We start from the raw sequence: 16,465 nt of genomic DNA, 5'->3' as shown, positions 1-16,465 counted from the left end.
TAGGGAGGAGATAACAAAAACCAGTAGCAGACTCACGTAACTCAAGAATCGACTGGAGGAATCAGAGAACTGCATCAGTGACTTGGAGGGCAGCCAGGCAGACTTTAACAAATGCAAACAAAAATCTAATAAGATCATCAGAGAAGTTGAAGAAAACTTAAGAGTGATGTCTGATGTTATGAAGCGGAACAACATGAGAACTATTGGCTTACCGGAGGAAGACAACAAAGAAGTCATATGCAACAATAGTGAGAGAATTCTTGGAGGAAAGCTTCCCCAGCTTAGTGAATGAGAACCAGGCAACCATTTAGGAGGCTGAAAGAACCCCAGCAAGACTGTATCACAAGAAGAAGTCACCAAGGCACAAAAGAATTAAATTATGCAATTTAGAGGAAAAGGAGAAAATCATGAGTGCGGCTAGGGAAAAACAAGCAAGCAATCACATACAAAGGTTCCCAAATAAGAATATGCTCAGACCTATCAGCAGAATCTATGAAGAAGAGGAGAGAGTGGAATAACATATTCCCAAAATTGAAGGAAAACAATGCAAACTCAAGAATACCTTACCCAGTCAAATTATCTATCAATATAGATGGAGAAGTAAGAGTCTTCCCAGACAAGGAAAAACTCAAAGAATATGTTAGAAGAAATCCAGCCTACAAAAGATCCTTGCAAACCCAGTATGGGCAGAAGAACAACACCCACCAAGCATAAATAAGAGCCCACCACATAGAACAACCTCACCCAGAGGGCAAAAAGAAAACAGACCTCAGATAGCACTGACTTAAATATGGAAAGACTTCAAAGGCTGCTGAGGTAATCTTTAAAAAAAAAGGCAAAAGAGGCATAGGGAAAAAGCTACGGTATACAAACATTCCTGGGGCAAGGACCACATAATATGGCAGGGACCAGACCAAACACAGGGGTACACATGGTACACAACTAAAACGGAGGTGGGGTAAGAAAAAAAATAATAATAAAGAAAAGGGTAGCGGGGGCACAGGACACTAACCCACCCAATGGGAGGGTACTATTTTTGTCTCCATAGGGAAAGAGGGACCAGATTTCAACCCGGTGCTCTAAGATGTGAATGCAACATGCCGGTGCGGAGTAGTGAATCAGTGGAGAGGTCTGGGGGGCTGGCCCCAACACCAACCAAATGGACACCTGCCCCTCCCCTCAGAAGAATTTATTTCAACGGACAGCACTGAATCTACAGCTCTGGAAAAGGGACATATCTGATCAGAGCATATGGGAGCATATGAAGGGGGAGGAGGAGAGAGTAGAGCACATCATGGACCACCAGGCCATGAGGTTGATATTCCCAATTAGAGCAGTCAGTCGACAGAGAGGATCACATGGCCAGCCCCACTATGAGACATGACGTCCCTCACTGACCCATATCTCTACAGAGGACAACACCAGAGACACAGTGTGGGTATTGCACCCAATCGGATCCCACCACATCGAGGCAAAATAATTAAGGGGTGTAACAGAACAGCAAGGGAATAGAGCGGCGAGGTCCCCAGTGAATGCTGAAGGTAGACTTTGGGGCCAGGGCATGATGCCCCAACAGACTGGACTGGAAAACACTTTTAAAGACCAACAAACAATCCTTGAACTAATTACAAGTTTTCTTTCTTGTTGTGTTTTGTTTTTTCTCATTAGTATGTTGTTATTTTGTTGTATATTGTTGCTTGGTTTTGCTCTGTCTTGTTTTTGTGCATGTTATTATCTCCACAGGTCTGTCTAAATAAGATAGGCTGGATGAACAATAGGAGAAAACAACGGGACCAATAGTTCCGTGGGACATGGGAGAGGGGGAGGTAAGGAAGTGGTGTTAACAAACCCAGGGACAAGGGAACAACAAGGGATCCAAATTGCTGGTGAGGAGGGTGTAGGAGGCCTGGTTGGGCATGATCAAGGGTAATGTGACTAAGAGGAATTGCCGAAACACTGGTGGGGACTGAGCATGAGAGTGGGACAGGAGGGAAGTCAAAGGAAATAGAGGAAAGAGCTGGGAGGCAAAGGGTTTTCATAGAGGTCTAGATAAAGACATGTACATATGCAAATATATTTGTACATGAGATCTATGTGCATGTATTTATAGGTTTAGTATTAAGGTAGTAGAAGGACATTGGGACTCCACTCAAGTACTCCCTCAATGTAAGAATACTTTCTTCTTTTAAATTGGCATTTTATGATGCTCACCTTCCCGACACAACCGTTGAAGACAAAAAGGGTGAACAACCAAATGTGGTGAAGAAAGCTGATGGTGTCTGGCTATCAAAAAATATAGCATCTGGGGTCTAAAAGGTTTGAAGGTAAACAAGCGGCCATCTGGTTCAGAAGCAATAAAGCCCACATGGAAGAAGCACACCAGCCTGTGCGATTACAAAGTTTCAAGGGATCAGGTTTAAGGCATTATCAGAACAAAAATCTTACCATAGTGAATGAGCAGGGGAGTGCGGAGTGGAGACCCAAAGCCCATTTGTAGGTCACTGGACATACCCTTACAGAAGGGTCTTGGGGAGGAGACGAAACAGTCAGGGTGCGATGTAGCAACGTGAAAAAATACAACTTTCCTCTAGTTCCTAAATGCTTCCTCCCCCCACCCCACTGTCAAGATCTGAATCCTACCTTGCAAGCCTGACTAGACCAGAGGAGGTACACTGGTACAGATGGGAACTGGAAACACAGGGAATCCAGGGCAGATGATCCCCTCAGGACCAGTGGTGTGAGTGGCGCTGCTGGGAGCATAGAGAGAGAGTGGGTTAGAAAGGGGGAACTGATTTCAAGGATCTACATGTGACCTCCTCCCTGGGGGACATACAACAGAAAAGTGGGGGTAGGGAGATGTGGGACAGACCAAGATATGAGAAAATAATAACTTATAAATTATCAAAGGTTCATGAGGGAGGGGGGAGGGGGGAGAGAGGGTTAAAAATGAGGACCTGATGCCAGGGGCTTGGGTGGAGAGCAAATGTTTTGAGAATGATGAGGGCATTGAATGTACAAATGTGCTTTACACAATTGATGTATGTATGGATTGTGATTGGAGTTGTGTGAGCCCCTAATAAAATGATCTTTTAAAACAAATAAGTAAATAAATAAACAATCACTGACATTAAAAAAGAAAATAAATAAAAAACACATATAGATTACATTGCTAAATGTCATCAAGTCAGTTTTGACTCATAGTGACACTTTGTACAACATAAGGAAACACTGCCTGGTCCTGCACCATCCTAAAACTCATTTTACAGCCACTGTGTCAATTAATCTCAATGCGAGTCATCTTTTCTGTTTACCCTATACTTCACCAAGCACAAAAACCCTACTCTGGTGTAACTATAGGAAAAGAGCTCACAGGAAACTGGTGTTCCAGAGGAGAGAATCCAGATCTGGGTTCAGTATAGCAGTACACACACAAACACACACACACACACACACACACACACACAAACACACACCACAATTTTTGCTTCTCTGGAGAACCCGGTGTAAAACATTTCGTTCCAAGAGTGATTCTAGAGAAACAAAGTTGTACAGATCAATTTTCTCAATTGGTTCCCAAGTCTGATCAGGTTTGAAGGTACTAATAACTGCCCCCATGCGTATAAAGGGCACTGTGAAATCGTGGTGTGCGGTGTGCTGTAGTGGTTACGCATTGGGCTCACCTCAGTGTCAGCAGTTCAAAACCACCAGGAAGAGAAAGATGAAGCTTTCTACTCCCATAACTAGTCTCAGAAATCCACAGAGGGCAGTTCTACCCTGTCTGACAGTCACTACTCGATGCACGCAGTGTATCACCACCCGCACATCAGGAATTGGTGGAAATTGATGCTCTAAGTGATAGCATGTTTGATATTCTTCTGCAATTGTTTCGGGGTAAGCAGTATGGAGAAGCTGATTATTTATCCTACTTACAAAAGATAAATTGGTAGAAGGAAAGACACGAACTCAGGACTTCAGAGTCAAAGATCAAAAAATGCATAAAAGACTTCAAAGTTTACATTTATTCTTTAAAAAAAAGGTTTTCTTTTTGTGGTAACAGAGGTGATATTACTGAAAAAATAAACTCAAGAGTAATATCCTAAGAATGATGAATTATAGTACCAACTCAATTCTCAACCTCAAATGCTGTTAAATTGAGAATATTGATTGGGAACAAAACGGACTCTTACGCCTTGGGATGGGGAGATACAGGCAGATAATTAAGAAGACGGGTGGATTGAGCCCCCAATTTCCATAATGTTACTTTAGCTAAGAGCAGGTTGTTTCCATCTGAAGAGATTGCTCCATCTTAATTCATGATCAGTAAAAAAAACTATTATCCCTTCCCACCACATGAAAAGATTAACTCAATAGTGCATGCTGATATGAATCCTGGGCATTTACTGGAGCCTTGCTTGAGGAGATGCTTTAAAAGATACTGATAAATGTTTCCAGTTAATGAATTCACCACCCATTATTGCTTCTAGACCTAAGACTAGACTTATGTTCCAGCAAGCTCTAAAAGATGACATATACATGGTGACCCAGGCAGAGGTACACTATACTCCAAAAGAATTTCCAGAAACGTAGAGAATATAGATATAAGAATGGCTAATAATGGTGTGTAGAACATAAAGTTGGATCAGTCTTAGTTTACTGATATGGGCCCACTAAGTGCAGAATATAAATTTAATGTTTCAATCTAAGACACTTTTTGGTTGATTCAGTGAAGCTGATTCGTGGGTTGTATGATGGCATAAATAAATCATGCTCAATGACAAGTCCAGTCAAAGTATATTGTAGCAGAAGGTATCCACAAGATTAAGGAGTTGGGCATGCTATAATGGATTAATCAGGATGGGTCTACAGACGCACATGGAGTAGAACTCACACCTTTACTGCAAGAGGAGGGAGCCCAATTGCAAATGTAGTCCCAGCATCTCTGAAGATTGCTATTTTATGTAAGTCACATTTCACTGTGGAAATGGACTTATTGGAATAGTGACACCTAACTACACTTGGGCTGATTGGGTTGCAGGGAAGTAGGGGCCAAATGGCAGCACTTAATTGACAGAGACAGGTGGATGTGGCTACTGTAATGGACAGCTGAGTCAAAGTGGGAATCAGAACAGCTTGACTGTCATGGACTCATGGTATTGTCTACTCAGGCGGGAAGTCCTTGGGAGTGAAAAACATAGGAAACCTAATGAATATTTACTTGATCTGTCTAAGCAGAAAAAAAAATCTGGGTCAAGTGAACAGCAGTGAAACTCAAATGATTAGAAGAGTCATAATTGTTCAATCATTCCCTGAGGTGAGATAGTTTACAGACCCATAACCCATTAAAAAGAGCAGGGGCTATGTTTCCCTGTGGAAGGACCCCCACTATAATGACAAAATTTTCTGTTATTTTTTTGTCAGCCTTCCTCAAATGGATCATCAGCATTTTACAAGAGTGAGTGTTCACTGTGGGAAAAGAAATAATTAGATTTTTTTAGGGATTATTGGACACTGGCTCTAACTGAGACCAATTCTAGAAGGCCTAAAACATCACTGTGACCCACCATTTGGTGTGGGGGCACATGGAGGTCAATATTGTAACGGAGTCTCTTACTTCAAGTTCATCTTCAGGTGGGCTGGTGGCTCTCCAAACCCACCCTGTAGCAAATGAACCAGTTCCAGAATCCATTTTGTGTAAGTCAGATTTACATAACTGGAATACTCAGCAGCTAGCAGAACATCCACATTGGGTCCCTGAGGTGGGGAATAAGGCTAAAATGGTAGGAAAAACCAAATGCCAAGAAGACGCCATTTAAACTGTCTAGGAAAATGGTAAGCTAAAAACAATATTGTATCTTCCCCCACACTTTCACCACTTACTCATCTCTCTCCCCTTTCCTTCATTTCACCATATTTTCCACCTTCTATTAGACCTCTCCCACATCACTAGACAAAGCCAACTAAGTGTTCATATCACTGGCACTACTACTAGGATTCTGAGGAAACAGCAATCAACCACAGAAAACCCAAAACATCAAGAAAAACAAATGTAAACAAATGGAAATTGCCCAGATCCAATAGAGAATTCTGAAAAAGAGGCCCTGGAACTATAAGAAACAGGATTCCGAAGAATGATTTAGACATGTAGGGAATACTCAGGAAAACAATAGAAGAAATCTTAAATCAAAGGGAATCTAAGAATATAAACAATGAGATAACAGAATTAGGCAACACAGTAAATGACTTGAGGAATAGATTTTCCTTCTGAAAAGGAAAATCAAATCAGTGAGCTCAAAGACGATCACTCTGACTATAACTGACAAGAAAAACCACCACCAAAAAACAACAAAAGAATCAAGAGAAATAATCTATGTCTCATTAAAAACCCTGAAAAGGAAGTAACAAAAATACATACAAAGAAAATAGTTTTGACAAACTATAAAAGAAAATTTGACCAACAACACAGGAGTACATAATTATTCAAAAAGTTAAGAAAACCAAAATGAGATAGAAGCTAAAAGAAAACCACCATGAAATATCAGAGCCAAATTCTCCAATTTGAAAAAAAAGGATAGAATCCTGAGGGCAGTTACAGAAAAAAGATGGGAGGTGGGGTCAGGGGAATGTATGTCTTGAAGAAGGCGACTACATTTCTATCAATGGTTAAACTGGCTGGAGAAAAACAATGAACAATACTCGTAAAGAATCCAATGGGAGAAAATGCCCGGTATTATGTTCCTACTTGGTTTCTATTCATCTAGTTTCCATCCAGACCTTGGTGAACCAGGCTATGCGCTGTAGACTACTGGGACCTTGAACTGTGTTTTCAAGGCACACATCTGTCCTACTGCTCGAACTGTTCACACTCACCTGTAGCCGTTTTAAGGAACAGACAGACTTTCTTGGACTTAATATTTATATGACTTAGTGTGAGAAGAAGCAGATGACTGCTATCCCAAGGTTATGGAATTGGTGGTCTTTGGACTGTGGTTCAGCTCTCTTGCTCTCAGGGTGCTCTATTAATGATGCCCATTCAATGTGGCCCGGGATTACCATATATTTACTACTTAATGCCCTTCTTTTTTCTTATGAAATGTATTCATCTGATAGGGATGATTCTGCTTCTGTGAATTACTGCAAATTTTGTCTTATCACTGATCCCACTGCTTGTTTATAAATAGTGTCTTGTTATGTACATGTCATTAATTCATATTTTACAGTCTGAAGCCTATCTATACTTAAATAATTTTTCTTCAGCATTTTAAAATGCTATATAATTGGCTAAATAAAAGACATTACCTTATGCCCTAGGGGGATGATTTATAAAGTTCTCTATCATAAAATCATAATAATCTCTGAAGTTAACCAGAGACATATAAACTATAGATATATGAATGGATTTGGGGTTCGCACTTAATTGTAGCCCAATGCATCCTAGCCTGGCCCCGCTCAATGCTTGCCCTCATGAAGAGGTCACTGCTAATATGAGGGCTGTAACAGCATGTGATAAAAAAACCAGTTGGTGCCCGACTATCAGACAGAATAGTGGCTGAGGTTTTAAAAGCTCGTCTTCAAACAGGTAGCTATGTGAGTGAAGCATCAACTAAGCCCACATGAGGAAACACACCTGCCTTTATAATCCAAGGATTGTAAATAACATCCAAATCTCAGGAGAAAATAGTATCAGAGCTTGAATTCTGGACATGTGGTTTACAGAAGGCTATGGAAGACAGTGAAAGCCAAAAATCCAATTGCAGGGTCGCTTGGATGGATTAAGCCTCTGGGGAATCTTCTTGGACCAAAGTCCTGGGATATTAAGAGCCTTGTTAGAGACAGAACACTGCAAAGTTGATTAAGTCCGTTGTACTTAGGTTACATTTTAATATCTTGCTATTTGATCTCCCTTTTGACTCATTTTAAAGTTGTTTCAGTTTTTAATATTTTGCTTTTTTTCCTATGAAGTTTTTCTCTGTGTTCTAATCATTGTTTTCCAGTTTGTCTTTTCAATGATTTTCTGTATGTAAAGTCCAGGCTATGTAGATTCACAGAGGTAGTAACCGGCTTGATAATTGTGTAGAGCATGGTAGGAGTGATTGGTGGCAAATTAGGAACTAACAACGAGTTCATGAGAAAATGCGCTGAAATTCATTGTGGTGATAACTGCAGAAACGTTCTTAATAGGATAGAACAATTGAATTGTATGATAGGTGAAATATGAGGGAGTACCCCCCCCCCACCACCAACCCCAGACCAGAATTGCGCGGGGCAGAGTGGAGCTTTCATAGTACCCATGTTTCCTGCTAAGTATGCATCGAGCAACTTGCTCTGAGTTAGTGCACCCCGTGGCACTGGGAAGGTTTTCTCTGGTCACGGTGAATTTTTTCATAAAAGCAGTTTTGCTTGAAACCTTGCTTTTTGAGATGGCCAATTTAAGAAAACAGTGTGCAGTGGTGAAATTTTGTTTCCTACTCAAGGAAAAACACTGCAGAAACTGTTGTGATGTTGAAAACAGCTTACAAGGGCAGTGCTATGGGAAAAAACTCAAGTGTTTTTCTCATTTCAAAAAAGGTAAAATATTGATTGATGACAAACCTCATTCTGGATGTTTGTCAACTTCCTGAATGAACGAAAACGTCAACTCATCATGCATTTGGAGTTTGCTCCACCAGGCAAGACTGTTAATCAAGCTTTCTATTTAGAGGATCCGAAAAGATTGCATAATAGTGTGTGATGAAAATGGTCTGATTTGTGGCAGACAGGGGACTGGTTCTGCCACCACGACAATGCCCCTGCTCACACAGCCATCTCAGTGTGCCAGTTTTTGGTAAAAACCAGCATGCCTCTTTTGCCCCACACACCTTATTCACCTGACCTCACTTTGTGTGACTTCTTTTTGTTTCTTTGAATGAAGAGGGAAATGAAAGAACAGAGATTTGAAGACAAAAGCAGAGATGAAGAAAAAAATTGGAGAGGTACTGTCAGCCTTCCAAACAGATGAGTTTGAAAAATGTTTCCAAGAATGGAATCACAGGTGTGACAAATGTATGAAGTGTAATGGAGAGTACTTTGACGGTGACATGGTTGTTTTGTAAAAAAATTTAAATACATAACTTTGAAAAAAATCCATTTTTGGTAACTCCTTGTATCTTCCAATAAAACTATTTTAAAATAATAAATATGTAAATGGGGTTAGCCCAGATTCAGTTGTACACAGGTTAAGACTTGAGTCAGTGGTCTCCTGTATTGCTTGCTGTCCTTGGGAGTTATCAGTAGCTTGTCACCTGACTTACCAAGCTTGGACTTATTCGTCTCTTTAGCCACAGGCTTGATCTGCCAACCTTGAATTCATTTCCCTCTGTAGCCATAGACCTTTGTCTTTCAGCTCCTTTTGGGCCCATCAACTCCCAAAGCTATGACAGTCATGATAACCCTGCACCCTAACATCAGCATCATGGGCCTAGAACTTGCTCAACTTGGAATTTGCCTTCTTCTACATCTGTGTGAGCTATTTTCTTGATGAAACGCTCTCTATATAAGCATATCCGGAGAACAGGCTGTCCAGGGAGATTACCCACACTGCACTCTCCAGGAAACTATTCTTGTCACAGCAACACTGCTGACAATCCAGGTCCTGGATCTTTCAAAGTACCAAGCATGAGGTCATGGTTTTACCTTGTGCCTCAAATAACTCATTCTGAGGCTCTTTGGCACCATCAGGTTCTTCATCTGACTTGAAACTCTGTGGAAAAATGGAAAGGATACATAAATCCCTTGGAGAATATCAAAAGCAGTTGCAGAACACCAAACAAACATGTAGCACTGGAAAGCTCTTTTGTGTAACTGAAGTGGACATGCTATCTGTACACCAGCAGCACGTGGATCATAAATTCCTTATTGAAAGTGAGAATGCCAGAAGTGGCAATAGGGAGCATGTCGTACTTTGTGAAATCATACTTGGTGTTCCTACCCCCTAAGTCATCAGCACTTTAAGTGGGCACATGCAGTCAACTGTCTTGGTTACCTTACACCAAGAGAAAAGACGAGGACACCCAGAAGCATCTGATTCTGCCAAAATCTTATGGTGTATGTAGTGACCAAGTGAATACCCACATATGGAATCGGTGGAGTCCTGGTGACATAGTGCTTGAGCACAAGGCTACTAACTGGAAGTCAGTTGGTTTGAACGCACCAGCCTTGGAGACCCTTTGAAGCTGTTCTACTAAGGACGATGGGGTTGCTAAGAACCCAAGTAGGTTAAATGGTAGTGGGTTTGGGTTTGGGTTGGACCAAGACTCAGCATTCTAAGCAGGAGCAATCTTGAGGACTGAAAGCTGAGAGCAGACAACAGGAAGAGTCTACGGAAGCGATGAAAGAAAGAAGCATCGTGCTACCGATGGAGTCCAGCATGCGACAAACGGACAAGGTAGCGCCTTCAGCTCACACCCTGTCCACTGTCTCTCTGGGGTAACTGAGGTCTACAGTGCTTAGGTGTCTTGTCTACCAGAGGTCTAGGGCCGACCCTCCAATGCTCTCACACCCTTGAATTTAAATGACAAGTCAGAGCAACACCAGTAAATTCAGTCCCACTTCCCTAATGCCTTCCACTCACTGAAAAACTAAAAATACCCTTTCCATACCCAGTTTTGAGTACCAAAAAGGCCTCAAAAATCAGAAGAGCCACGATGAAGACAGAGTCTCATTAGCCCAGGAAATGATAATTCAACCCACACCATACTTCAGATCCAAATGTAAAGAGAACAGAAAGCAAATGTCCTGGGTTTATGGTGTAGCCCAACATAGCACATGCATCCATGAAAGAAAATTTAGGATTTAAACGTGTGCTTATTTGTTTCCCCCTGCCTTACAAATGTTTAAGATTAAAATCAATTCAGGACTCCAAGTTACCTTACTAAAGATAGGTTCTTGATATGGTCTCGTCTTTCAATCTGACAGCACATAAAGGAGGAACCAGTAACATTCTGGAATCCTTGAATACAGATCTAACAAGTATGTGATTTACTTAGGACATGTGATGCATCATCATGAATATGCTTCTTGACATGGAGTACAGTGAGGACCTGGCCCTTAGCAGGTGTCTGGGATTCACTCCAGGTACTTGAAGTGAGTAACTTAATGAACTGGGAGAAGGGAGCTGAAGCTAGCGCCCAAAGCGGCAGGGGAGTAGTAAGTATTTCCTGTCTTACAGTTTCGAAGCACTACAGTACTAGCGTCAGAAAGGAGTGAGAAACAAATGAAAACATTTCTGCTGGTGCAATGTCTGAAGGAGAGCACTCTTTGTCCAGGGTCACATGGAGACAACTAGACCCAGATCTTATTTAAAATGAGATCTTATTCCCCAATGGTAACCCTAGCACCTGTCTACTTAAAATTCCAGGGAATGAGACTCTCTCTGCTTACATTCTCTCACAACCATGTGAACTAAGATATTTACCTGATATTAGGCACTCAAGTTGGAGAAGGAAATTCTGACCCACCTCCACACTTTGCAGAGATGTTGCTCGGTGGAGCTGGCTGCTCAGGCTGCTCTGTCCTTGCTTATCTGCTGCATGCCTGACTTCAGTCTCCAGTGAGCACAACTCAGGCTGGGTCCGACGACCATACCACTTAGGACCACTCACATGCTTCGGTAGGACAGCTTGTGAGAGAGAGAGAAAGGAAGAGGGAAATTTGGTGAGGAGCCCTTTAAATGAGCTCTCTGAGATTTGAATGTGTCTACGTTATCATGGATGAACATTTTTACCCAACAGAAAGCATTAAAAAGAACACAAGAAGCTGCTTCTCTGTTAGGTGTGAATTGGGTCTGAAGGCTAGTAATAGTGGCTCAACTTTATGCACTGCTTGAAGTTTTCAGAGTCTGTTTTTGCTTTTGTTTATGCAATAAAAGGCTGAGGGGGGAAAAAAAACACCCCCAAACCCTCTAAACCTGAAGCCCTAACTTTTTATGCAAACAGTAGGTTCTCCAGTAGTCTAACAATCTAGGGCTCTGGAAGCTGAAGATCATCTTCCAAACCTAAATGTCCTCGGAGTACATCTTAGCCACCAACAGAGGAAGAGAGAGTGGTGCGTGGGATCTGTGGATGTGGGGCCAGGATACAGGCAGGCAGGTACCTCTGAAATTCAGAGCATGTCTGGTGAGTCTGGGACAGAAAGAGGCTTTTAACAGCTCTCTGCTTCCTTTTGAAATCCTTTCTTCTCTATATCTACAAAGAGTAGCTGGGACCTCTCAGCCAGAGAAGAAATTGATGCTGAATTCTCATGAAAATTGAAAGTGGAAGCTAGGAAAAAGAAATGGGGACTGGGGTGGCATGGAAGCCTGATCGAACAGGCCATGGCTTCAGAGCAGAGCCAGTTGAAGAGAAGGCAAAGAGACTTTCATGAGGTAGGGACGGGGCAACAAAACCAGATGCATATTACGGTGCACATGTGTCTTTTGTCTCCCTACACAGAAGTCTTGCTTCATAGGGTCATGCGCCACCTCACTTGTTTTCTGCGGACATTGACCTTGGGGTTATGCAGAGCAGGAATCTGGTTAAATCTGACTGCTGGTAGAATAGTGATACCACAGCAGATAGGAGTAAGGTGTTACGTTCGAGTTCTCATGTGTGAACGTATTAGGCATGGCACTATGCTGGTGTGGTGAGTTATGAATTGGACTGCAAACAGCAGTAAGAAACACTTGCACAACTACACAGGACAAAGATGGGGCTTTCGACTCCATTCTCGGAAACCCACAGGGGCCGTTCTCCTCTGTCTTATGGGGCCGCTATGAGTTGAAATCCACTCGATGGCAGTGAGTGCGTGTGACATCCAGGGCTTCCGACAGTGTGTGTGGTGGTGATATAACCTATCATACCACAAGAGACTTTTGAAGTAAAAAGATATTGTTAATAAGCATGATTGGATGACAGGTATCAATAAGGAATGGCTTGGGAAATTCTAAGGAAATGTGACTACAGCTTATAGGAAATACCAAGCAAGAGAGAAAAGTTTCCAAGTCAGTAGCTCCCTTCAAGGAGAAGTAGACAGGAGAACCATACCTTCCGAGAGAGAGACCACGAGTAAAGCGCTGCCCAAAGGGTGCGTGATAGAACACGTCTGACTCCCTACGAAGGGCTCTAAAGTGGGTTTGTGTGAGTGGGGAAGCATCGATTTTTTCTAGTATCCAGACAGGGATCCCTTGGTGGTACAAATCATTTATGTGCGTGGCTATTTACCAAAAGGCTGGAGATTTGAGTCCACCCAGAGGAGTTTCAGAAGAAAAGTTTAGTGACTATGCAAACAGAAACCCCTGCCACCGGAGATCCTGTGGACCGCAGTCCAGTCTGACACCCGTGGGCCACCGTGACTCCCAATCCAATAGACAGCAACTGGCTCCCCCCCACAATAGTTTTATTGAGATATAATTCACTTAGCACACACTTTCATAGTTCAGTCATAGTTTAAAAGAAGAGTTGTATACACATCAGCACAATCAGTTCTGGTGCAATCTCCCCACTCCCATATTCATGATTTGCTTCCCAATTCCCCTCGACACACCTGTATCCCCTTTAACGATTACATCATTTGTTGTCTCTATACATCTGCCCCTTCTGGGCTTCATAACTGGGACACATACTAAAAAAAAACACCCCAAGAATAAAACAGTGCACATTAAAAAGGGAAGAAAGAAAAGTCTACCGGCAATATTAAAATAAGCTAGAGCAAAAAGACTGTCATGAAACAAACAGGACTTCTTTAATTCAAGGACCCCTTCAGGGTGTGTAAGAAGAAGGGCATTGTCAGGGAGGGAAAAAGAAAGCTGGTGACAGAAAATACATTTCTCCCTGGACTCATCAAACCCACCACCGGAACAGACCATCTGCCAACATCCTGCTCCGAGAGCCCAGCCCACTGCTGCACGGCCTGCCTGTGAGAATTTCCATTTGCTCCTTCAGTGCTGGCTCCACAACATCATTCCTTCCTTTATAGTTGCTGCCAGCCAGCATTTTCCTTAGAATAGTAAGCTGTCCAGAAAAACATGCTTTTTTCACAAGCCTTTCTAATGTTCTCAGAAGAACATCCTAGGATGGAATCCATATAATCCGAACTTGACGGTGGGATAAGCATCAGAGCCTAAATTGCGAGAATCCTGTGTGTAGCAGGCAATGGGAGATAGTGGAAATCCAAGATCCACTGGTGGAACTCCGTAGGAAGTAAGCCTCCAGAGACCTCCCCTATCTAAAATTGAGGGAAGAGAGGAGAGTGGTCACTAAACAAGGTGCTTGAAGAGAGGAGATAGAAAACCAAAGGCATAAATCTGACCTCAACAGTTAAAACTTCGTTAGTAGGTTCTCCGCCCCGCCCCCAACACCCACCCCTTTTGATGCAGGCTGGACCTGATCTGATTCCCAAAATTTTCAGTTTATATTGTTTTCTTCAGTTTTTGTTTGCTCATATTAGAGTATATCTCAGAGGAGTTATTCAATGGAGGTCACCTTCTTGAAGCTGTGTTATATGCGTTTCTGTTTTTCAGTACTTGAAACCTAGGATCAATGAACCTAGAGGGAGAGCATGTAGGATAAGGAGTTTGGGGGGAGGGAGTACAGTGGTAGATATGGGGTAAAAAAGAGATGATGTCAAGGAGTCCATAGAAAAAGAATGCTTGGAAACTGATTGTGGTAACAATTGTACAATTCTACTTAATGTGATTGAAATTTGGAATGATATATGTATTAAATGCCAACTAAAAAGAAAATGAACATCCTAGGAACTTACCACCTCCAAGAAGAAGAAATACAAAAATAATATCCACACAGGCCAGGAAGAAACAAGAGTAGCAAACGAGTGATCAAAATACAAATAAATGTGTCAGCTTCCCAGTATGTGATATTATGAGACTCAAACTCTCAGGTTTGGAAGGACCATAAGCTATTGCACCAAGTACTTTTTTTTTTTTGAGTCTGAGCAGTGGCTTTCCTTTTGCTACACACACGAGAATACCAAGAGTTCAGGTAATGGTGCTTTAACATTGAGACACTGGTTTGCTTTCTTTTTGTTGTTGTTGTTCAGAACACAACTGGACTTTTATTTGACACAGAACATAATACAGTTGCATGAGCACAACAAACTGAAAAGCCAAAGGAACAAAGACGTGGTTCTAGCAAGTCTTTTAATGAATAATAAAACATTTAAGCTTGATAGAAGAATTCATTTTTTCTAATGCCCATATGTGGCAGTTACATAACTTCCTGTCAACTTGCGAAGAGATGGAGTCTATACTGTCAACCAGGTCACAGCCTGATGACCTCATTCAGAGGCCCGAAGGAAATAAATAGTGCACTGGAGGCCAGACACATTCTTTCTGCTTCATCTTACTGCTGACAAGCCACATGGAGCTACACTGAAGGAGACAGAGCCCCAGAGCTGGAGGAGGCACGTGGAGCCCATGCCAGCGCTTAATGCTTCCACCACTATTGGATCCACAAGACTTACCGCCACTGGCCTGTGATCTCCCATTATTCAGCATCATTGCATGGCTGTGTGAATCTAAAGAGGAATTTATGGGCTAGTATTGACGTATGGGGTAACATTGGACTTATGAACTTGATCTGGACTGGGCTGGGATGTTTTCTTAATGTACAATTGCTCTTTGATATAAAGTTCTCTCTTACACACATATGAGTCTCCTTGGATGTGTTTCCCTAGTCTACCCAGACTAACACATCATACTTTTGGAATTCCCACTCTGTTGTTCAATGGACACACCTGCCATGTTTTGAGTCAGAGAGAGAGGCAGTGGAAATAAAAAGCATGCTTAGACTCCCAGATAACAGTACACTCTTCTGACGTGGCAAATGCCTGGTTATCTTGTCATTCTCTAAAGAGATCCATCATGTGGTTCCTACAGATGGCACAGTTATCAATCACAATATCCCAGACCCAGAGGGCTACTGCATTCCACTTTTTTACTTCGAAGCGGTTCTTGCTCGCACCACCGGTGGTGCTGCTCGGGTATCCACATCCATCACTGCTGCCATTTTGGAAACGCACGGTCTACTGGCTTGGTTTGACAGGAAAAGATTTACCAAGGGTAATGATAAAAATATATTGACATTATGTATTTAATAATGGTCTTTAATGGAAAGAGAAAAAGGCAGGGGATCAGGGTTGTTCTTAAAAATTCAGGACATCTGGGCACTTAATGAAAGTAATTAACTCCAAGAGAGAAGTAAAATAATGTTGACCCGACAGGACTCATTCAGCTAGAGCTCCTGCTGCCAGACCAGAAAATTGGGAGGTAAGGTGAAGGAAATGGGCAGGTGGAATCCTGAAATTAAAACCAGGGCACTAGGGTCTCTCCTAAACCCCTTTTTTTGCATGTGATTTCCACTCACAAAGCAAACCAAGGATGCTTTAAAGTGCTCTAGCTTTGGCGAGCCCATGGGTACCAGCTGCACCCTTGCTGGGA

General features: G+C 42.1%; 1 pseudogene; it reads right to left on the bottom strand.

Moving 5' to 3' along the window:
- Positions 1–16,034, bottom strand: part of LOC142436571 (ninein-like protein) — a 34,903-nt pseudogene extending 18,869 nt beyond the window's left edge.
- Positions 16,035–16,465: the final 431 nt, after the last annotated feature.

The sequence above is a fragment of the Tenrec ecaudatus genome, unplaced genomic scaffold (assembly GCF_050624435.1).
Source record: "Tenrec ecaudatus isolate mTenEca1 unplaced genomic scaffold, mTenEca1.hap1 Scaffold_419, whole genome shotgun sequence".
Classification (NCBI taxonomy): domain Eukaryota; kingdom Metazoa; phylum Chordata; class Mammalia; order Afrosoricida; family Tenrecidae; genus Tenrec; species Tenrec ecaudatus.
Note: the sequence above shows the minus strand (reverse complement) of the source record. Positions and strands in the feature narration are given on the sequence as shown.